The sequence below is a fragment of the Lithobates pipiens genome, unplaced genomic scaffold, assembly GCF_037356315.1.
Source record: "Lithobates pipiens isolate NorthernLeopardFrog02 unplaced genomic scaffold, aLitPip1_a1.2 Scaffold_22, whole genome shotgun sequence".
Classification (NCBI taxonomy): Eukaryota; Metazoa; Chordata; class Amphibia; order Anura; family Ranidae; genus Lithobates; species Lithobates pipiens.
Window position 1 is genome coordinate 256,330,274 of NW_027507784.1, and position 24,855 is coordinate 256,355,128.

General features: G+C 45.7%; 1 protein-coding gene across 2 annotated transcripts in view; it reads left to right on the plus strand.

Moving 5' to 3' along the window:
- The first annotated feature begins 1,168 nt into the window (after positions 1-1,168).
- Positions 1,169-24,855, plus strand: part of BFAR (bifunctional apoptosis regulator) — a 111,084-nt gene continuing 87,397 nt past the window's right edge. For both annotated transcript variants that reach the window (XM_077448970.1, XM_077448971.1), the window contains exon 1: positions 1,169-1,280. The gene's annotated coding sequence lies outside the window, so the exon portion shown is untranslated. The remainder of the gene's footprint in view (positions 1,281-24,855) is intronic.

Sequence of the window (24,855 nt, forward strand, 5' to 3'; positions counted from 1 at the left end):
ATCCCATTGTTTATTGGAGGAATATGGCCTTCCATAGAGAAATTGATGGACGACTCGTGCCCCTTCTTTTGGACAGTACTCCAATTAAGACATTTCCCCAATACCTTACCTAATTCACAGGGATTTGGTCACCCTCTAACAAACTTTGAGGAATATTGTTCCGAAGAGAGCACCCTAACACAGGTTCTATTAAAAACATACTTCCTATTGAACTGTCTGGCTGCACAACCACACCTTCCATTCCTAGACAATTTAATACTAACATATAATCACACCCTTTTGTTGGACTTGATGGACTTGTGTCTTTTTTCAGTCTCACCTACTATGTAACCTTTTTGGTGCGGGTGCAATGGGATTTGAGCCATACAAAATGAATAGGCTCAAAACACACTGCAAAAAAACAAAAAAACGCATGTGATTTGATCAGGAAAGTGGTGTGATCCCTATCCGAATCACATGCTGTTCCCCTAACCACACAAGTGTGAACCTAAGCTAATTTTCTAGCAAAAAAATGCAGATTTTAACGTGTGCAAAAAAATTAAAATTCCCCTGGTAGGTAATGGCATACCTCCTAACTTTTTGAGATGGGAATGAGGGACACCTATCAGCAAAAGTATGCAGGCATAGGACACACCCTCTGCCACGCCCCCTTAAAGGAGAATTGCACAAAAATAAAATTGTTTAAACCCACAAGTCCTTTTTTTTACCACTACTATTCATTTATATTGGCTTTTGGAATGTACAAATGCAGCAATTTATAAATCAGATGAAAGGTTTGGCTCTGGAAAACACTTTTTGATAACTAAAAAGTGCATTTTATTTACAACTATACAGATTAGACCAAAATGAGGGACAAATGAGGAGGAAAGAGGGACATTGCTCCAAATCAGGGACAGTCTCTCAAAATCAGGGACAGTTGGGAGCTATGGGTAATGGGTTAAAAAGAGGAAATGGAATAAAAAAATAAAAAAAAAAGAGAGAAAACTTTCTAATATCCGTAAAAGTGAGTCTCCGTTTATAGAAGTCATGGGTGGCCATTCGCTGTGCTGTTCTATTATGTATTGTAGATGTTGACGTCTCTAGGTGGTCACGTGAACAAGCACTCCATACTACGAGCACAACTTTGAACGACTACACTGGGCGGCCGCCAGACAACAGCCTAAAGGCGCATGCGCAGAGTTGCACCAATCGCAGCGCTGGCCGGGCGGAAAAGGAAAGAGATGTGGAGACTCTAAGAAATATGGCGTCCCCCTCGGAATGTTTGACGGAACCGGAACACGGTGAGTGGTTTTGCTGCTGGGACCGTTGTGTGATAACATAGAGGCCTGTGTAATGTGTGTGGCGGAGTGTTGTAGTGGGGCTTATTCTTGTTTTCTAGCGACAGGTGTGTGAGGTGAGCGCTGCCCTCCCCTCGCTAATGCTTCCTGGGATGTCTGCCCTCAGCATGGAGAGGACAGAAAGTGCTGACTGTGGAGGACGGAGCTGGCCTCGTCACTTGTGTGGGTTATTCTACCCGCTACCACCTGCTGCACCACATATACCCCTCCCTCCACCGGTGTGCCCTGCTGCCATCACTTGGCACACCTCATTTACAGCCTCTTATTCTCTCAAAAGATTCCTATAGGCCCCATTTACACTATGTGCTTTATCTGAGTTTTCCTGATGGATAAATGCAGTAACTGTAATCACACACGATATGGTCGTTTTCTGTGTCATGTTCACACTACAATGTGTTTGTAGAATATTGCAGCTCATTGGCTGACCCTGCATGTCACCGAGCAGCCGGCTGCTGTGTACGTTTAGTGTCACTTTATGTGAAGCACACAAAGTTCTAACAAGAAAAAAAGAAGCTGTGCGATTAACTGCACATCACGGCCCCTCTGCTTCACAGGTCTGCAGTTGAAATTTGTTGCTGCTGGCACACCAGCTGCAGTTTATCAAACCGGCCCTTAAGTGCCGCTGTTCCATTTGAGAAATTCCTCCATCGAAAAAAAATCCTCCTATGGGTCTGCGCATGCGCAGTACCAAACGTCCCTTCGGCTGATAAGTTGATCAGCTGGCTCTACGTCAACAGAGCGCATGCGCAGATCGTCGGAGGCATCATCCAACGCCATGCAAACCGTGGGGGAACTAAGTTGTCAGATTGAGCCTCACTGTTGCGGGTTATGGGTGTGTTTAAATGCTTACCAACCAGCCTCTGTCATTCTACTGCGGTCGGTTGGCTCCCACCTGTAAATCGCCGTAGGTGTACGTCGCCTCAATTGAACTCAATTTTATGGGTGCGTGCGTGCTTCCATTGGCCAGCGGGGGAGACTTGATGTCCCGTGGCCCTTCGCGGTCGTTCCCCACAATGACAGAACGGGGATCTGCTTGTGTAAACAAGGCACGTCTCCGTTTTGACAGGGGAGATCACACGGATCCTGTCTTTCTGCTATGCAGGAAGATGGACCTGTGTGTTTTCCCAGTAACGCAGTCCTCCCATACAGTTAGAAAACGCAAATGGAGAACACGTTTAACCCCTTTGATCGCCCCTGATGTTAACCTCTTCCCTGCCAGTGTCATTAGCACTGATCACTATAATGTCGCTGGTTCCCAAAAAATGTGTCCGATCTGTCCGCCGCAGTGTTGCAGTCCCGCTAAAAATTGCTGATCGCTCCCATTACTATATAAAAAAAAAAAATGCCATCAATCTATCCCTTATTTTGAAGATGTGGTAATTTCTGCGCAAATCAATCAATACTTATTGAGATTTTATAATTTTATTTTGTGAATTTTTTTTTTTTTTTTTTTTAATGTAGCAGAATACATATTGGCTAAACTGATGATTAAACTTTGCTTTTGGTTGTGTTTTTTTTTTTTTTTTTTTTTTAATTTTTTTCAAAATTTGTCATCCTTCATTTATTTTTTGTTTATAGCGGGCAAAATAAAAAGTGCAGAGATGATCAAATGCCACCAAAAGAAAGCTCTTTTTGTGGGGAAAAAAGATAACAATTTTGTTTGGGTACAGCATTGGATGACAGCGAAATTGCCTGTTAACCACTTAAAGCGGAGTTCCACACAAAAATGGAACTTCCACTTTAAGCACTTCTCGCCCCATTACATGCTACATTTGCCATGTAGGGGGGGCTTCGTTAAGAGAAGGACTTCCTCCTTCTGCCCAGGGATGGCTAAGACGACGACTCCTTTCGCCTTAGGCGGCCCCTCCTTCTAGCCTATCTCCTGGGACAAGTGACAGGTCCCAGGAGATTGGCTGTCCACAAAAGCTGTCACGGTCGGGTGCCCAGAGTGGCAATGGAGGCACCAGCGGAGAGGAGCGACGCTCTATTCTCCAGCATCACTGGACCATGGAACAGGTAAGTGTCTGTTTATTAAAAGTCAGCAACTACACTTTTTAGCCTGGAACTCTGCCTTAAGAACTGAGCCTCTTTCTTAGATTTGTTGTTTACAAGTTAAAAACAGTATTTTCTCCAGTCATCTTCCAGGACGGTACACATGAGAGATGACTGGTCCACCTGACAGGAAACACAATCAACAACAAGTTTAAAAGTTTCCACCCCTCCCTCAGACCCTCAGTTTTTGATTGTGTTTCCCACAAGTGGCAGCTAAACCAAGTTTCTACATTTTATTTTTTTTAACTGGTGGGGTCTGGGACCCTCTTCCTCAAGAAATTTTTTCCCCAGGCTTGGAGACTCGAGCAGACAGGGGGTCTGCGGTAGTCTCAAGTGACCTCTGATGCTGAGGGCCGCCTTGGGGTAGTCTTCCCGGTACTAGGGAAACCAATAGCAGGCTCGCAGGACCGGGGAGTTGTCCTTGGTAGCACTACTCCTCGTCTGTACTGTTTGGCCTTACCTAAAAGGGGGTCGCTGGTTCCGGTTGCGTTGGTGGAGTGCGGTGAGCTTCATCTCTCCCCTATGGCAGCGGTGGCTGGACGCGAATGGCGTGCGTTCCAGCGCAACTGTGCATGACCGGAAGTCCGCCGTGAGCGCCCGATGTCACTTCCGGGCGTCGGACTTCCAGACGCCATTCCAGTGGAGTTTCCTCTTCCTCTGTGGCAGTGATGGCTGGACGCCAATGGCGTGCGTTCCAGCATCACTGCGCATGACCGGAAGTCCGTCGCGAGTGCCCAATGTTATTTCCCGGGTGACGGACTTCCAGAAAATGGCGCCAATTACCGGCAAAGGAGGCAGAGGGTGCAGTGGAAAGCACCCAGGCAGCACTGGAAGGGTTGGAGAGGCAATAGTGCTCAATCCAAGCCCACGACCACAGCACTCCAGCAGGCAAACAGGAGGGGACGCTCAAGACAGCACCTGGTCCAGAGTCAACGATCCTGCAGGGCAGCAAAACCGCCATGGAAGTTCCGTCTGAGCAAACAGCCAATGAGGTCGCCACAGAGGGTGAGTGATCCAGCTGTATAATGTAGGGGCAGGGTACTCTGAGGCAGACCCCCCCCCCCTTCCCCTTTTAGGACGTGAGTAGCTAACAGTTTGTTTTTACTGTTTCCAGGGACCGAAGTCTCTGCCCAGGCGTCAGCCAGTAGGTCCAAGGGAAAGGCTACATCTAAGTCCAGGCGCTGTGGTTATTGTAACTCTAAACTTTCACAAGACTACAGCAAGCCCTTTTGCGATAAGTGCATTTTTAAGCTCGCAGGTAAGGAGACCGCTCAGGTAGTGGAGTGTCGTGCCTTGCAATCAGAAATGCTAGCCACCCTCCAGTCCTTCCGGACTACACTGGAGAAAGGTCAGGATGAGGGCCCCTCTGGTAGAGATGGGCCAAGTCTCCTTTTTATCTGAGGTGGAGGAAGGTCAGGTCCCAGAATTTAGTACTGGGGAGGAGGATTCGGACCAGGATAGCCAGGGGGAGGCTAAGCCTGGGGGGGTCTCTTGTTCTCGGCAGAGGACATGGAGGGCTTATTAAAGGCCATTTATGCCTCAGAGGGTATACAAGTACCCTCTGGTCAGGTTTCAGTACAGGATAGGGTATATAGAGGCCTAGGAAGGTTACAGGCCAGGACCTTTCCTGTTCACTAGTCCCTGAAGGATATAATCCTCAAGGAATGGAAAGAACATGAACATAAGCTTCTTAGGCTAAAGGCCTGGAAGAGAAGGTGTCCCTTTAAGGATGAGGAGGAAGATACGTTTTTTTGTTTTGTTTTTTGTTTTTTTGACTCCTCGTTTGGACGCAGCCCTAGCACAGGTGTCCAAAAGGTCTGTTCTGTCCTTTGAGGATTCCGGAAACATTCGGGACCAGATGGACAAGAAGTCTGAGATTTTACTCAGGAGGGCTTGGGAGGTGAATGCGGCGGCAATGGCTCCCACCCTAGCCTCCGCCTGTGTAGCCAGGAATGCAGACGTGTGGCTTGGCAGGTTAATGGAACACGTTTCGCGTAGCAAAGGGGCTAAAGAAATTGTAGACTCGCTGGATGTAATCAGCAGAGCAGTAGCGTATGTGGCAGATGCAGCAGTGGAAACTGTCAGAACCACAGCCAAGTCAGCGGCACTTCTAAACTCTGCTAGGAGGGCCCTATGGGTAAAAACCTGGGACGGGGACTTCACTTCTAAATCTCGTCTATGCGGGATTGCCTTTGAGGGCTCCCTGCTCTTTGGCTCGCGTCTGGATCAGGTCCTATCCCGGTCCATTGTGAGGGGAAAGAAGTTCCCAGTGAAGCCCAAAAGGGAGAGGGGCAAAAGATTTTTTCGTGGCCCCCAGTCAAAAGCTCAACATAAGGGGAGAAGTGACCAGAGGAAGAAGTGAAGTCTCAGAAAGGGAAAGGAAAAGAGTGCAATCCTTTTTTCCAGGTCTTCCCATAAGGAAGCCAAATTACGCCACCGTAAAGGTAGGCGCAATGCTCTGCAGGTTCCTTTCCGAGTGGGAGAAGGTTACGCAGAGTCCATGTATTTTAAGCCTCTTGAGAGGGGTACAGACTAGAGTTTCAGCTGTTACCCCCCCACAGAATTTTCTTGTTACTTTTCTCCCCAGGGACCCGGCCAAAGCAAAGTGTCTACTGGGAAGTATACAAGAGCTGGCAGAGCAAGATGTTATTGTTCCGGTACCAGGCAGTCAGTTGGCTCAGGGCTTTTACTCCCACGTGTTTGTGGTTCCGAAGCCCTCGGGCAAGTTTCGGTTGATAATAAATTTGAGAGGACTCAACCGTTACTTATTACACAGGAGGTTCAGAATGGAAAGTATTTATTCTGTAAGGAAACATCTTCAGGCAGGAGTTATGGTCACTCTGGACCTGAAAGCCGCATATTTACACAAAGCCATTGCTCCAGAACACCAGAAATACCTATGCTTCGCAATATGCATGCAGCAGAAGGTAGAACCCTGGCAATTCAGGGCATCCCCCTTTGGACTGGCGGCCAGTCCAAGGGTTTTCATGAAGGTAATGGCTGAGGTGGTAGCATACTTGCATCTCCAGGGAATAGGTTTTTTATACCCTACCTGGACGATTTACTGATCTACAGTGTGGATCAGGCGCGAACTTTGAGAGACATGGACACGGTGCTACGGACCTTGGGTTGGATGGTCAGCCGGGAAAAGTCTTTGCTGACTCCATCTCAGTCCAAGCTTTATCTAGGCTACCTGATAGGCTCACAGTCTCGTGGGGAGGAAGAAAAGAAACACTGGAGAGAAGAGTGTCGCTCACAGAAGAGGTCACTCTCTCTCTGCGGTGGTGGCTCGACAATCTGTCGAAGGGTCGCCCCTAGTCCCAGATAGACCTGCTGGTTCTAACCACGGACGCCAGCGCTTGGGGTTGGGGGGCTCATCTGGGAGACCGGTATACCCAGGGATCCTGGAACCACAGCCAGGCCAGGGAGTCCTCCAATTTCATGGCGCTTCTGGCGGTAGGCAAGGCGCTAAGCTACTTCCAAGAACAACTTCAGGGCAGAGAGGTACAGGTCCTCTCGGACAACCTGGTCACAGTTGCCTACCTGAACCACCAAGGGGGGACAAGGTCAGGCAGACTGAGGGGGTTAGCACAGCAGATCCTAGTGGAAGCGGAAAGGAGGATCCTTTCACTTTCAGGGATTCATATAAAAGGGTTGCTCAATCTTCAGGCAGATTTTCTAAGCAGACAACCCATCCTTCAGGGAGAATGGGGGTTGAACAAAGAGGTTTTTGCCCTGGTGTGCAGGCATTTCGGCAGGCCAGAAATAGATTTATTTGCTTCCCGGGGGAATGCGAAGGTCCACAGATTTTTCTCCCTTTACAAGGAACAGGGGGCAGAAGGGATAGACGCCTTTGTACAGATGTTGGCTTTCAGGCTGGCTTATGCCTTTCCCCCACTGGCACTCATTCCCAGGGTTCTACAGAAGTTGGCCCAGTCAAGGACAGACCTGGTGCTGATGGCACCCTGGTGGCCGAAGAAGGTTTGGTTCCCCACAATTCAGAGCCGCTCCGTAGCTCCCCCGCTGCACCTGCCGGTACAACGAGACCTACTCATTTAAGGTCCAGTCTTTCACGCTGACCGGACCCTCTCTCTCTGACAGCATGGCTCTTGAGAGGGAAATCCTCCGTGTCAGGGGTTGCTCGGAGAGAGTGATAGACACTCTTCTCCTCAGTAGAAAAGGAGTCTCCAGGAGAATTTATGCAAAGGTCTGGAAAGTTTTCTTCCATTGGCTGCAGTCTAAGGAGGGGGCTCTCCAGATCATACCTACCATCCTAGATTTTCTTCAAGAGGAGGTGGACCAGGGATTGGCAGTCAGCACTCTCGAGGTCCAGGTGGCAGCCCTGTCCGTGTTTTTTGACAGGAGGCAAGGACAAGAACCCCTGATAAAGAGATTTCTGTTGGCCAGGGAAAGGGTAGTTCCAGTCAGGTCAGTCTGTTGCCCTCCATGGGACCTATCCCTGGTGTTAGATGCCCTAACAAAGGGGCCCTTTGAGCCGGGGGCTCAAATTTCTGTTAGACATTTAACTTAGCCTTCCTTCTGACTCTTACCACGGCCAGAAGGGTGGGTGTTATACAGGCTCTTTCGATTAAAGAGCCATTTTTGCGTATCCTAGAGGATAGGGTAATCCTCACTCAGGATCCCCTTTATTTGCCAAAAGTAGTTTCTTTGTTCCACAGAACGCAAGAGATTATTCTCCCGTCCTTCAGCCAGAATCCTAAGAACAAGGAAGAGGAAAGGTTCCATCTCTTAGATGTTAGACGCTGTCTCCTAGCATACTTAGAGTGAGAGACTTTAGGAGATCCAGTCACTTGCTAATCACCTTCTCGGGAAAGAGAAAGGGTCTACAAGCCTCTAAACTAACGATAGCTAGATGGGTCAGACAGACCATAACTATTGCTTATAGGCAGGCAGGTAAACCAGTGCCAGCCCACCTTAAGGCACATTTAATCAGATCCCTGGCGACCTCCTGGGCAGAAAGAGAGCAGGCGCCTCAATCGACCAGATCTGCACGGCAGCAACATGGACGAGCCATAGGACGTTTCTGAGGTACTAGAGAGTGGAGCTGTTGTCCCCTCAGGACTTGGCATTTGGCAGCAAGGTCCTACAAGAGGTTGTCCTGCCTTAAGGTAGGCCTCAACTTCTTGCTCATCGTCTCAGGTGTGCCGTCCTGGAAGATGACTGGAGAAAATGACCAGTTACACTTACTGGTAACGGGTTTTCTAGGAAATCTTCCAGGACTGCAGGCCTACTTCCCTACCCTTGTTTTGTTGGTTTGGTGTATTCACTCCTCGCAGAATATTCCCTCTGACCCTAGTGTGGGGCTATCCTTTGCCATAACTGAGGGAGGGGTGGGAACTTTTAAACTTGTTGATTGTGTTTCCTGTCAGGTGGACCAGTCATCTCTCAGGTGTGCCGTCCTGGAATATTTCCTAGAAAACCCGTTACCGGTAAGTGTAACTGGTCATTTTCCAAATTACTTGGAACCCCCAAACATTATACTTTATTTTATTTTATTTTTTTCCCCCTTACACCCTAGAGAATAAAATGACGGTCGTTGCAATATTTTGTCACATTGTATTTGAGCAGTGGTCTTGCAAGCGCACTTTTTTGGGAATAAATACACTTTTTTTTTTTTTTAAACAGTAAAGTTAGCCTAATTTTTTATTTTTATATATTGTGAAAGATATTGTTACGCCGAGTAAATTGATACCTAACATGTCACACTTCAAAATTGCGCCCGCTCGTGGAATGGCGACATACATTTACCCTTAAAAATCTCCATAGGCAACGTTTAAAAAAATTCTACGGGTTGCATGTTTTGAATCACACAGGAGGTCTAAGGCTAAAATTATTGCTCTGGTTCTATCGATTGCGGCGATACTTCACGTGTGTTTTGAACATGGGTTTTCATATGCCGGTGCTACTCGTATACGCGTTCGCTTCTGCACGTGAGCTCGTCAGGATGGGGCGTGTTAAAACAAAAAACAATTTTTTTCTTTATCATTTTTATTTTCTTTTTTTACTTTTATTCCTATTACAAGAAATGTAAACATCCCTTATAATAGAAAAAAGCATGACAGGACCTCTTAAATATGAGATATGGCGTCAAAAAGACCTCATATTTAGACTAAAATGCAATAGGAAAAAAAAATGGCTCTAAGAGCTGTGGGCGTAAGTGACGTTTTGATGTCGATTCTGCCCAGCAATTGTATGGAGACGGGTGGGGGCCATCTTCCCCTCACTTGTCTCCACACTGAGCCAGCAAGAGGACGAGATCGCCGCTGCCGGCGGTGGAGGGCACCGGATCACAGCGTGAGGGGACGAGGGTCCCTCTCCCGCCACCAATAAAAGTGATCTTGTGGCGAATCTGCCGCAGAGACCACTATTATCTTGTAGTGGACTGCCTGGTGAAAAGGATGATACCAGGGTTATCGCAGCTAGCTGCTGCCATAAAGATATCCTCCTTCAAACAGCTACCGTAAAACTGCAGCGAGCAGTCCGTAAGTGGTTATAGTGACGCAGTGACGCATCACAAAAAATAGTTTGGTCAGGGAGTGGGTCAATCCTTCCGGGGCTGAAGTGGTTAAGGGTGGTGTGTGTGTGTGTGTGTGTGTGTGTGTGTGTGTGTGTGTGTGTTGCAACACGCCTTTGGACACAGGCAAAACCTGCCATTCAACACACCAAGCCCACCCTTCACCACTCAGAAAACCCGCTCCAGAAAGAGGCAGCATCTGACAAGTACATTTCTCCTCCGCTGTTTACATAGCTTTGAATACAGGCCATGAAATACTGTCTCCTGTTGAAAAATGCCTCCAACAATCTGTTCATGCGCAGACCCATTGGAGGAATTTTTTCGACAGTGGCCATTTCTCGATAGAACACCGGTTCACATCAGTGCGGCTTCAAAGCCAACATCACTGAGCGGCATGCATACAACATCTTTAACAGAAGTCAATGCAAGTCCTCTTGAAGTCACCCCACAATAGTGCTGGAACCGTTTTCTAAGACGGAGCGCCTTGAGTTGCGCCGATTAGAACAGTTCCATTGCCCCTAACCACTTGCTTACTGGGCACTTAAACACCCTTCCTGCCCAGACCAATTTTGAGCTTTCGGTGCTCTCACATTTTGAATGACAATTACTCAGTCGTGCAACACTGTACCCAAATAAATTTGTTGTCCTTTTTTTCCCACAAATAGAGCTTTCTTTTGGTGGTATTTGATCACCTCTGGGGTTTTTATTTTTTGCGCTATAAATGGAAAAAGACCGAAAATTTTAAAATAAAACGCATATTTCTTTCTTTCTGTGACAGAATTATGCAAATTATTAATTTTTCTTCATAAATCTTGGCCACAATTTATACTGCTACATATCTTTGGTAAAAATAAGTCAAATTAGTGGATATTATTTGGTCTTTGTGAAAGTTAGAGAGTCTACAAGCTGTGGTGCGAATCACACAAAATTGATCACATCTGATGTACTGGTGGCCTATCTCGCTTCTTGTGACCTGAACAAGCCAGGAAAGTACAAATACCCCCCAAATGACCCTTTTTTTTTTTTTTTTTTTTTTTTTTTTTTTTTTTTTAAAGCAGACATTCCAAGGTATTTAGTAAGAGGCATGGTGAGCTTGTTGATGCCATTTTTTTTTCTCCACAATTCTTTGCAAAATTTAAGATTTTTCTTTTTTTTTTTCCCCACAAAATTTGTCATTGTAATAGGTTCTTTCTCTCACATGGCATGTGTATACCACAAATGACACCCCCCAAAAAATTGGCATGGGCAGGATGGCACTGGGGCAGGATGGCACTTTTTTTTTTATTTTTTTTCCCCACTTACGGCCGCTGCAGCCGTTCATCTCTCCCCTCTCACGCTGTCTGTGTGAGGAGGGAGAGCGGTGCTGAGAGATGATCTCATATGTTTACAAAAAAAAAAAAAAAAAAAAAAAAAAGTCCCGCAAGCAGCATGTTTGGAGTGGTGTATGCCGCTCCTCCACCATTCCTGCCCATGGCTATTAATGGGCACCACTGCCGAAGCGCATGCAATGCGATTTGGCAGCAGTGCTTCACGGGCGCATTTAACCTCTTCCTTGGCCGCTAGCTGGGTTAAATGCTAGCAGCCGAATAGTACCGCTAAAATGATGGTAAAGCGCCGCTAAAACTAGCAGCGTTTTACCATCAACGCCTGCCCGCTCCAGTGTGAAAGCAGCCTTCGTAAGTGATACAGAAAATTTCTTACATTTAAACATTTATTAAACAAAACAAACCTCCAATCAGTTTACTTGTATGTATGATTTAGATGAAGAAAAAAGAAAAAAACACTATATATCAAATAAAAACAGGTAGTCAAAACTTTTGGAGGATAAAAAAAATGGGCCAACTTTACTGTTTTTGTTTTATTTTTTTAAATCGTTAGTGTATCTTATTTTATTTTTTTTTTTCCCCAAAAAAATTGCATTTGAAAGACCTCTGCACAAATGCCGTGTAACATAAAATATTGCACCAACCGCTATTTTATTCCCTAGGACAGTGATGGCGAACCTTTGCACCCCAGATGTTTTGGAACTACATTTCCCATGATGCTCAACTACACTTCAGAGTGCATGAGCATCATGGGAAATGTAGTTCCAAAACATCTGGGGTGCCAAGGTTCGCCATTACTGCCCTAGGATCTCTGCAAAAAAAAAAAATATATATATATATATATATATATATATATATATATATATATATATATATATATATATATATATATATATATATATATATATATATATATATATATATATATATATATATATCTCATTTTTGGGGGGTTTAAGTGATTTTTCTGGCAGAAAATACAGGATTTTTACTTGTAAGCAACAAGTATCAGAAAAGATTTAGTCCTTTAAATGGTTAAACTGAGAACTCTACACTAGAGGTCGACCGATATGGGTTTTTCTCTGGCCGATGCCGATATTTAGAAATCATGGCGGCCGATAGCCGATATATATATGCCGATTTTTTTGGGCCGATGTGTTAGGCCGATTTTTATTTATTTATTTATTTTTAATCCCCCTTGATCTAACACACCTTTCCCACTGGGGCGTTTTTCAGGCGCTTTTGGGCTAAAAATAGCGCCTGTAAAGTGCCTGTAAAATGGCTCCCCTGCAGTCTGTGTGAAAGACAGAGTGCTTTCACACTGAGGCGATGCACTGGCAGGATCTTAAAAAAAAGTCCTGCAAGCAGCACGTTTGGAGTGGTGTATACCGCTCCTCCACCACTCCTGCCCATTGATATGAATGGGCACCACTGCCGAAGCGCATGCAATGCGATTTGGCAGCGGTGCTTCATGGGCGCATTTAACCTCTTCCTTGGCCTCTAGCTGGGTTATATGTGCCCCACTAGCAGCCAAATTGCACCGCTAAAATGATGGTATAGAGCCGCTAAAACTTTTACCATCAACGCCTGCCCGCTCCAGTGTGAAAGCAGCCTTCATACGTGATACAGAAAATTTCTTACACTTAAACATTTATTAAACAAAACAAACCTCCAATCAGTTTACTTGTATGTATGATTTAGATTAAAAAAAAATATATATATATATATATATATATATATATATATATATATATATATATATATATATATTAAATAAAAACAGGTAGTCAAAACTTTTGGACAAAAAAAAAAAAAATGGGCTAACTTTACTGTTTTTATTTTATTTTTATTTTTTAAATGGTGTATTTTTTTCCCCCAAAAAATGCATTTGAAAGACCTCTGTGCAAATGCCGTGTGACATAAAATATTGCAACAACCGCTATTTTATTCCCTAGGATCTCTGCTAAAAAATATATATCATTTTTGGGGGGGTCTAAGTGATTTTCTGGCAGAAAATACAGGATTTTTACTTGTAAGCAACAAGTGTCAGAAAAGATTTAGTCTTTAAATGGTTAAACTGAGAACTTCTACACACAGAGATGACTTCATTCATTCAAGTGTAAACATTGTATCTTTCTGTTCTTTTCTTGGCAGTCTGCTCAGAGAGGAGGAAAGGGTTGCTATGACGACTCAGTCAACTCACACACTGACTTCTATACAGAATTAATTTCAAAGTCCCGCTGTAGTTCTAAATCGGCTTTTTATCAGCACAAATCGGCCGATGCCGATTATTTAAAAAACGGCAAATATCGGCCGATATATCGGTCGACCTCTACTCTACACACTGAGTTGAGTTCATTCATTCAAGTGTAAACATTGTATCTCTTTAATCTTTTCTTGGCAGACTGCCCAGAGAAGAGGAAGCTTCTATGAAGACTCAGGCAACTTGCATTGACTTCTATTACAGAAGTCATTTGCAAGTTGTGCTGTAGTTCTAAATCGGCCTTTTTTATCAGCAAAATCGGCCGATGCCGATTTTAATTAAAACACTGCAAATATTTGGCGATATATGGGCCGGCTGATATATCGGTCGACCTCTTCCTATTCCACATATGCCAGAGGGGGTCACAATCTTGATCAGCAAATCCTTCCCGTGTGCGATGGAACATGTTCACACTGACCCCCAGGGTAAATATGTACTAATAGTGTTCACTGTCTGTGGTGTCCGATATATTGTGGTAGGTGTATACATCCCCCCCCTCCTTTTTCCTCCTCCACCTTATACACCATTCTAGAGAAAATCACTCCACTCCATACTGCCTTGCCAGACTGTTACCCATGGACAATTTCAACGCCATTCTGGCCCCGGACTTAGACAGACCTACCCCCCCCCAAACAATTCTCTACTGACTTGCTCTCATGGGCAGAGGCACTAGGTGTATCCGAGGTATGGAGATGGAAACAAACACATAACACTTCCTCCCGTATCAATCTTGTCTTCGCTAACCCGACTATGCTGACAGATGTATTAGACGCCTCATACTTGCCCAGCGGACTCTCAGATCACTGCCCCCTACTACTTAACATTCGCTCCCCGTCCTCCCCGTCCTCCCCTTCTTCGTCCCTTTGGTGCCTGGGGACCCATTGGATTTCCCATACTGACCTGACAGATACCATTCCACCACGCTTAGGGGGATGCTGGGATCTTAATACGGGGTCCTCCTTCACAACGGTGACCTGGGATGCCTTTAAGGCTTTTACCAGAGGGCAATACATTTCCTCTATTGCCGGGATCAGGGGTTCCCCTGCTGAAGTCACGTGGGTGTGACGTCACGCGTAGGGACGGGAAAGACACTCGATTCTGATGCGCACAGCACAAGCTCGCTGCTCGTTTGGAGATGAGCTGTTTTTACTGAGAATTTATGCGAGTACCCTGTGTGATAATACTGAATAAACTTTACGAATGTTGTGAAATTACTACACTATGGTACTTCTCCTTTGATTTATCCTTGCTCCCACCAAGAGACAAAGACTTTAAGGGTCCTTTCTACACGGGGCAGATTAGTGCTGATCCACCCCGTGGATATCCGCTTGCTCAGTGGGGATCACCGGAGCAATCTCCCCTGAGCAGGAAGAGGGCAGGGATGGACCTGTCACAGCGCCGCTCTCCCCTATGGGAGATCGGGTGGCGACGGACCGCAGTGTCCTTCGTCATCCGATCCGATGACTGATGGAAAAAATTGCATTTTCCTCCATCACACTTTTTCGGATCGGAGCTGGTCGTATGTCAGCGGACATGTCACCGCTGACATCCGATGCTCCATATGGAGCACCCATTCAGGTCCGCCTGAAAAACTGACAGGCGGACCTGAACGGATCGGTAGTGTGAAAGGGGCCTAAAGGAGAAGTAATTTTTGTGGATTTGGGGAGAAGAGTTTGAAAAATACCCAGTGAGCTTATGTTTACATGCGGTTATCTCCTTACCGCAAGGTCAGGGGTCATGGTCTACCAAAGTGTGTGCTCACGGAGTGATAAAACACCTGGAAGTTGTCACTTTACGGAGTTTGCACAGTGAAGCTTGTTTTTTTTTTTTTACACCATTTATGAACTGAACACTTATTTATATTTATATCTTTAGTTTGAAAGATTGTAATGAGTATCGATACCTAATTTATAGATTTTGGATTGATTTATTTTATTCATATTTTTTAGCTGCCTCTGCAGTGCGTTTACGTCTTCTTTTTATTTTTTTTATTTTTTTTCACTAATTTGATACACCTTTTGGGACTTGATATTCATGTGTAGATTTTGGATTTATCTCTATTTATTTTTATACGTTCTCTGGCTGTCCCTGCAGTGCGTTTATTTGCACCAAGTGGATACACCCCCTTCTTTTGAGCACTTTGCACTTTAGGGCCGGTTCACACTGCAGGCGCGGCGAGGCAAGTCGGAGACGCTCTGGCTGCCCCTGCAGTGCGTTTATTTGCACCAAGTGGATACACCCCCTTCTTTTGAGCACTTTGCACTTTAGGGCCGGTTCACACTGCAGGCGCGGCGAGGCGTCTCCGACTTGCCTCGCCGCGACCTGCGGCGGCCTCGGCGGCTTGCAGATGACTTCTGTATAGAAGTCAATGCAAGTCGCCCCCGAAGTCGCCCAGAAGTAGTACAGGAACCTTTTTTCTGAGTCGGAGCGACTCGAGTCGCTCCTCTCAGAACGGTTCCATTGTACAGAACGGGGGCGACTTGCGGGAGCGAGGCGAGGCGAGTCGTGTCGCCTCGCATCGCCCGCTGTGTGAACCGGCCCTTATGGATGCTGTTTACAGTTTATGCCTTTTATTTTGATTAATATTGGATCACTTTGCACTTTATATGTTAAGTTGTTTATATTTATCAACTGATTTTACCCACAGAGTTGGTTTGAGTATTGTATATTTATTTTTTCTGTACATTATCTCACTCTTACCCTGTATATGTTTACACTCATGGATATTTAGAGATGGGAGATAGAATGATATTTTTCAGACAAATAATTTAGTGTTAGAACAGCGCGACGCCAATATTTTTTTTAATCTTTTGCATAGTGGATACGGTTTGATCCATTTCGGTGGGCGCAGCAGTTCTTTATAGTGGTCTATTGCCAATGGTAGCGCAGGAATTATCTTTTACCTTTGTATAAAGACACATATGATAACGGAGGCTGCCCCAACAAATACAACAAAATATGGTCTAAGTGGTTGGCAGATCCCTCCACTGCTTCAGAGGTCCCTTAGTTGATCCCAAGCGGTTGCCAAGTGTACGCATTGTATCTATAATATGTTACCATACCATGTATATGCATAGCACCGCCCTGTGACCCAGCGGACAGTGCTTTTAAAATCACTAACAGAATATGTATACCATACCTGATGTTTATGAATGAAAAGGTAATAGCGTGATTCCTGCAAGGATCATATTGACACCATATAAGACCAATGTATGTTTAAGTGTTTTTCAGAAACAAAAGGAAAAAAAAAATCAATAAAAATACTTTAAAAATAAAATTATGCCTGGCCAAAATTGGTTTTATTTTCACGCAAGACCATCATAGATGTAATAATTTGCCTCTTGATTCACTGCATCAGGATCAGACATAGTTGTGTTAATTGTATTTAGTAAGACTGGACAGCGATACCATCTTGTCATAATCTTATACTAACATTCCTGAGAATAATACAACAGTTATTTTAAAGATGAGGAAGAACACCTTATCTCAATCTTCATGAGACAGATTTTTACCCAATTCTCGTTTCCAGTCTCGGACATGGGGTGATTTGGAAAGGTGTGCGATAGTAGAATACCATATCTTTTAGATAATGCATGGGGACCTTTTGAAAATATATTGAAGCCATTCACTTGCCATCAGACGACAGCGAGAATTAAGCTCACCCAGAGTTTTCAAGCCTCTGTCCATAAATAAATGACCGATAGGCTTAGGATGTAGTGTTTGCCAACAGAGAACTTTTTTTTCTATTATACATGGTGGGAACCTTGGATTACCCAATATTGGAGTCAATGGCCCTGGGCGTGAAGTTACATTGTATGTTTTGTTAACTTTGTCTCAAACATATAACAAAGATGAGATCAAAGGCATTACTTGTGTTCACCATGGCCTATCAGTAGGAAGAAGCCATGGGAGAGAGGTTAATGGTATAGGCATTAAACCAGACTCGAGAGTAACCCTGCTTGAGAGATTCATGGTGAAACCAATCTAGCACCCTACTAAATAAAGCCACCACATGGTATAATTGCAGGTGCGGCAGGCCTGCACTACCAGCATCTCTCCTTCACTAGAATGTCATATCTAAGTCTAGCCGGGGAATCTAGGCCAAATATATTCTAGTAATATAGATCGATTCGATCTAAAAAAAAAAATGTGGACCCTATATGGGATTGTTTGAAAAATATAAAGAAATCTAGGAAGGATGTCCATCATAAAGAGTAACATTCGTCCCAACCATGAATGTCGAATTAAAGACCATTTCTTAAGACGAGATTGCATGATGTTCACAAGTGGGAAGTAATTGAGCTCATACAATTTTTATAAAGTTGTCTGGGAATCTGAATCCCTAAAACAGTGAATAGAGTACTGGGTCCATCGGAACGAAAAATTATCAGCAAGAGGAACTTGAATGTTCTCCGTAAGAGAGCAATATTTAGACAACGTGATTTTGCTGCATTAATTTTAAAATTGCTAAAAGTACTGAAAAGTACTAATTCCTTTTAGAAGCGCCAGAATTTCAATTATTGGATTAGTTATGAAACGAGACCGTCAGCAAATAAACTTCTCTTGTATTGCTTATCAACAATGTCAACACTCTGTATTGAGGAGTTGCCACGCAAAGCCATTGCCAAATGCTCCATTGCCAGCATATACAGGAGCGGAGCGTGAGGACCGTTTCGATAGATGAACCGGGTCCGAAAGTAAGCTATCTGCTCTAATAGCAGCTGATGGAGCGGAATACAAGGTCATGATTTTTTTTAATTAAAGAAGTCAAGCCTCTTACGAAAAAAGACACCCTGCAAGGCAAAGGCATAATGAGCTAGTATGCATAGCATACTAGCTCATTATTACTTGTGATCGAAGCCCCCGCAGCAGTCCTCATTTTACCACCTCCATCGCCGCCATGGTACCCAGGGTGACTTCCTGTTATCGCGCTGCGACTGGCCAGAGCCGCGATGATGTCCCTCCCACGAATGCGCGCTGGTGCCGCCACTAACGGCATGATCGCCGTTAGAGACGAAGCGCTCAGTGCACTTGATGTCTGCGGCGAATGCATCGCTGCTACTATTCTTGCAAATATCTCTTAAACCTTTTAGGTTTGGGAGATTTTTCTTGCACGTATAGGTAAGCCTTAATCTAAGCTTACCTGTAAGTTAGTGGTTGTAAGGGGTTTACAACCACTTAACAACCGGCCCATAGCCGATTAACGGCTTCAGGGTGGTTGTTTAACTCTTAAGAGGCCATTAACGGCCTCCCAGAATTCTGCTCTTGCGCGCACCCTGGGTCTGGCACTCGAGAGCATCGCGGCCGTTTACCACTTGATCGCTCCATCAAATGACGGAGCGATCACTTGTAAACAAACCTCCCTCCCCTCGCTGTACCGATCGGTACAGAGGAGGGGGAAGAGATTGGTGTTAGCAGCGCTGTGGGCTGCATCTGCAGTGCCCACATCGCTGCTCACCGAAATTTAACTCCTCAATACTCTGCAATACCCTGCCATTGCTCTGCAATACGCAATACCCCGCCATTTTTTTAAATTTATTTAATTTATTTTTATTTCAGGCTTCCCAGTCTAGAGGTGAGATGTGGAGTCTTATTGACCCAATATCTCACTGTAAAGAGGATCTGTCATGACATATTCCTATTGCAAGGGATGTTTACATTCCTTGTAATAAGAATAAAAGTGATCAAAAAATGTCAAACTAAAAGTAAAATGAACAATAAAGATTTTTTTTTTTTTTTTTTTTTTTTTTTTTTTTAAAGCGCCCCCGTCCCCCATGAGCTTGCATGCAGAAGCGAACGTATACGCAAGTCCCGACCCACGTATGAAAACGGTGTTCAAACCACACATGTGAGGTATCGCTGCGAACGTTAGAGCGAGAGCCATCATTTTGGCCCTAGACCATCTCTGTAACTCAAAACATGTAACCAGTAAAAAAATAAAATAAATAAAAAATAAAAAATTAAAGCGTCGCCTATGTGGATTTTTAAGTAGAAAAGTTTTGGCGCCATTCCACGAGCGTGTGAAATTTTGAAGGGTGACATATTAGGTATCTATTTACTCGACGTAACTTAATCTTTCACATTTTACAAAAACATTGGGTTAACTTAACTTTTTTTTTTTTTTTTTTTTTAAACTCATTCGAAAAATTGCTGCGCAAATACCGTGCATGATAAAAAAAAGTTGCAACGACCACCATTATATTCTCTAGGGTCTTTGCTAAAAAATAACGTATATAATGTTTTGGGTAGGGATGCACCGATTTTTCGGCCGCGGAAACATATCGGCCGAAAATGGCCCTTTCGGCAATTTGCCGAAAGGAAAAAAACGGCCGATAATTGAGCCACAAATGGGGCGGGGCCTGGGCGGGGTGGAGCTCCGCCCCCTGGTGCCGCCCATCACGGGAGGTGTATAGCGCAGGAAAGCCGCCTCCGCCGTCTGGATCAATAGAGCGCCGAGAACATCACAGCTTTAATTTTAATAGCTGTGTGTTCCCCCGTCGCGCGCCGTCGCATACAGCCCCTCCCCCTCGTTCGGGGAACTGTGATAGACAGATCATCTGTCCAGATTGGACGGGGGATCTGTCTATCACAGTTCCCCGGACAAGGGGGAGGGGCTGTATGCGACGGTGCGCGACGGGGGAACACACGGCTATTGAAATTAAAGCTGTGATGTTCCCGGCGCTTTATTGATCCAGACGGCAGAGGCGGCTCTCCTCTTTTTTTCTGCATCACTGACTACACAGGGGACAACACACGCTGCACGAGGGGACACAAACGCTACTGGCTGCACGAGGGGACACAAACGCTACTGGCTGCACGAGGGGACACCACACTTATTTCTTGTACCATGTCGCCAGTCTCTGACCACCTCCTGAATAGAAATATTTTTTAAAAACAGTGATTTTCGGTATTGGTGCTGTTTCGGTATCGGTTTCGGTTTTCGGCCTAGTGTATTTTTCATTTTCGGTATCGGTTTCGGCACCAAAAAACCCATTCGGTGCATCCCTAGTTTTGGGGTTATATGTAATTTTCTAGCAAATAAATGATGATTTTTACATGTAGGGGAGAAATGTCAGAATTGGCCTGGGTGCTCCAGAATGCCTGAAGGTGCTCCCTGCATGTTGGGCCTCTGTATGTGGCCACGCTGTGTAACAGTCTCACACGTGGTATCGCCATACTCGGGAGTAATAGAATGTGTTTTGGGGTGTAATTTGTGGTATGCATATGCTGGGTGTGAGAAATAACCTGATAATATGACAATTTTGTGGGGGGGGGGAAGGAAAAAAAATCTTGATTTTGCAAAGAATTGTAGGAAAAAATGTCAACTTCAAAAACCTCACCATGCCTTATTAAATACCTTTGGAATATCTCCTTTCCAAAAAGGGGTCATTTGGGGGGGATTTGTACTTTTCTGGCATGTTAGGGTCTCAAGAAATAGGCAGTCAGTACTTCGGGGTGTGATCAATTTTCAGATATTGGCACTATAGCTTGTGGACTCTATAACTCTCACAAAAACCAAATAATATCCACCAATTTGTACTTATTTTTACCAAAGATATGTAGTAGTATAAATTTCCAAAACGACTTTCAGGACAGCCACCTGAGAGATCATGGCTCCACCTCCCAAAGGAAACACCTCCTCCATCAGAGCTTTTTAGGGAAGTCTCCACACAGGCTTCCTCAGTTTCTTGTGTTTCCTCCAACCTGGAGGAACACCTCCGGTGGTAGCCATGATCTCTGGGTTGGTCCTGGAGGTCGAAGGGCTCTCACTTGAATTATTTTCTTTTTTTCAGGAGCTGGTCATCCCATTTTCTCCTAATGTGGATGGCAGCATGGGCTCTCGCTCCTCCTTCCGTGCTCAGAGAGAGCCAGTACGCCGGGCGTTCTTCTGTCCCCTTGTCAGAGTTGCGGCCACATTTCTTGTTTTTTCAAATCTCTCGCTTGCAGAACGTGCTGCATTGCGGGAGCGCGGTCGCTCGTCTCGGGCGGCCGAGAGGGCTTGGCCACGTCCTTCGGGAGTGGGGGGTGGTACTTCCGGCGGCTTTCCGTGTCATTTCCTGGCGTTGGAAAGCAGGAAGGGAGAGGAGGACCAACTGGCTCCTTATTTCCAGTTCCGGACAGGTGCAGCAGCGTTTTCGAATCCGGGACCAGTTGCAGTGTGTGTTCCAAGCGATGGATAGCGATACGGACAATGGGGCAAGCCAAGGCGCCAGCAAGGTGACGGTAGGACCGGGGCTCTGATGTGCTGGATCCTATACTCCTGTGTGAGGGGGGGAGGTGTTCACCCTTTCTTTCACTCCCTTGCTAGGTGTGCAATGGTGGAAGCTTTTGGGGGGTGTTGGCTTGCGAGGGCACTGGGGAATGGTGGTTTCTCCCTTAGTTGCACCTGGATGATTTTTGCATTTTGCTTGCAAAAAAAAAAAAAAACGCCTTGGGTTTTTTTTTCTCTGGTCTCTTTCTGTTTGTTAGGCGAAGAGCTCTGCCCAACCTGTCAAAAGGAGATGTCCTGTTTGCAAGGAAAAACTCAGCGAAACCTGGGCCAAGACGCTCTGTGCGACTTGTATCGTAAGCCTAGTCAGGGAGGAGTCCCCGTCATTATGTGGTGTCTTGGTATCGTCCATCAAGGATGAGCTTAAAGCAACCTTTCAGGTCTAAGCTGTTAGAGCCTGGAACATTGGGGGAGTCTAAAGCTCAGCAGTCTCCCTTAGAACTGGGAGGTTCGCAGTTGCTGTTGGGGGGATTCCTTTTCATTGGCCCTAGAGGAGTCGGACTCTGAGGAAGAAGATGAGGAAGCAGCTTCCAAGTACAAGTTGTCATTGGAAGAAGTAATGGGGCCTCCTTAAAGGTGTTTATGCCACTTTGGGTCTTGAAGAGGAAAAGGAGCTATCCTTGCATGACCGAATGTATGCGGGCCTAAAATATTCCAGATCTCGCACCTTCCCGGTGCATTCCCTGGTGTCTGACATGATTAAAAGGGAATGGTTGGAGCCGGAGAAAAATAACTTTTTTTCCAGATTGCACAGGAAGAGGTTTTCCTTTTGAAGATAGCCCAGACCTAGTGTGGAACAAGGTTCCAAAGCTGGATTCAGCATTTTCCCAAGTATCAAAATCGACGGATCTAGCCTTTGAGGATATGGGCACTTTAAAGGAACCTATGGATAAGAAGATGGAGCTGCTTCTAAAAAGGGCCTGGCAGTCAGTGATGATTTTGAAACCAGCCATGGCAACGACCTGTGTGGCAAGGAATCTGGACCATTGGGTTAACCAATTAAAATCTCACATTATGGCTGATTCCCCTAAGCAAGAGATCCTGGATTCCTTTGCTACTCTGTCCGCGGCTATTGCATATATTGCTGATGCCTCGGCAGAATCTGTCCGTATGTCGGCCAGGTCAGCCGCCCTGACCAATTCGGTTAGACGGGCCTTGTGGCTGAAGACTTGGCCAGGGGAAGCGGCCTTGAAAAATAGGCTACGTCGCTTGCCTTTTTCAGGGGATTTGTTCGGTTCAGAGCTAGACTCTATTTTGGACCGAACACCGGATAGGAATTAGTCCTTTCCCGTAAAGAAAAAGCAGGCGCGTAAGCGTTTTTATTTTTTTGGGACCTAGAGGTCAAGCGGAGGTTAGGACACAAAACAGGAGAAAAGCTTGGGCACAGAAGCCCAAGGGTAAAGGGGGAGTCCTCCTCAATCCTCCTGCGTCCACCTCCAAGCCACAATGACTCTTGGGTCAGAGTAGGGGGGAGACTTCGGGAGTTTCTACCTCAGTGGGAGACAATAACTCAATCAATTTTGTCTTGAGGATGGTTTCCCAGGGTTACAAAATCGAGTTTACCGAGTACCCCCCTCAAAGATTCCTGGTTACCATTGTTCCTAGGGACCCAGTCAAGGCCCTTGCTATGAAGGCCCTAATTCAGGACCTGATGTTTCAAGGGGTTGTGTTGCCGGTCCCAGCAGAGGAGTTAGGTCAGGGATTTTACTCTCATGTGTTCCTGGTCAGGAAACCTTCGGGAAAGTTCCGTCTAATTTTTAAACCTCAAGGGTCTGAACAGGTCGGTACGGTACGAGAGGTTTTGGATGGATTCTATCTTTTCTTTAAGAAACCTCCTGTCCCCGGGATGCTATATGGCCTCCGTGGATTTACAGGATGCGTACCTTCATGTCCCGATTTGGAGCGGGTCTCCGAGATTTCTGAGGTTGGCCCTAAGGGAAGGGAGCAGGGTTGTTCATCTACAATTCAGGGCCCTCCCCTTTGGTCTGTCATCATCCCCGAGGGTATTCACCAAAATTATGGCAGAAGCGTTGGCTCCCCTTCGTCTGGAGGCAATCTCGGTTATCCCGTATCTGGACGATTTGTTGTTTTTTGCCCAGACCAGGGAGGGGTTGCAAAAAGACCTCGACAGAGCCTGCGTTCACTTAAGGAACTTAGGTTGGGTCATCTTCCAAAGTCAAACCTGGTGCCTGCTCAGGAAGTGACATTCCCGGGGTTTTGGATCAGTTCCTTAGACCAAAAGATCTTCCTGCCGGAAGAAAATGGGGAGAAGCTGGTTCAGGGGGTAGCGCAGCTACAATGCAACCAGCCCCAACCAATCAGGAAGGTGATGTCTGTTTTAGGGACATTGACTTCCTCCATTCCGGCGGTCCAATGGGCGAAGCATCACTTCAGGCCTCTTCAGGCTTTCTTGCTGGAGGTTTGGGACCATCGTCAGAATTCTCTGGATGATCTGTTGAGGATCCCCACCTCAGTAAGGAGGGGTCTGTGGTGGTGGAGCAACCCAGAGTTGCTTTCGGAAGGTCTGTTATGGTCCTTGAAGGTGCGGCTGACTACCGACGCCAGCACCTGGGGTTGGGGGGGCCCATATGGACACCCAGTTGGTCCAGGGCTCATGGTCCATAGAAGAGGCACAGAGGTCCTCAAATTGGAGGGAACTGAAGGCAGTGGAGAAGGCAATGTGGGCCTTCGCAAACGTGGTTCAAAAGCAACACGTCCAGATCCTGTCAGACAATGCCACAGTGGTGGCATATGTGAACAGACGGGGAGGAACCAGAAGCAGGAAACTGCAAATTCTGGCAAAAGGTATCCTGGGCTGGGCAGAGCGGTTTACTCAGTCCTTATCAGCAATCCACCTAAAAGGGTCCCTGAACCAAAAGGCAGATTTTCTCAGCAGGAACCACGTTCTAGAGGCAGAGTGGCGTTTGAATCCAGAAGTCTTCAGACTGATTGGAGAAAGATGGGGTCAGCCAGAGGTAGATCTCTTTGCCTCTCAGGAAAGTGCCCAGGTCCTTGTTTTTCTCTCTGAACAGGCACGATAGGTTGTTGGGAGTGGACGCCTTGGCACACAGCTG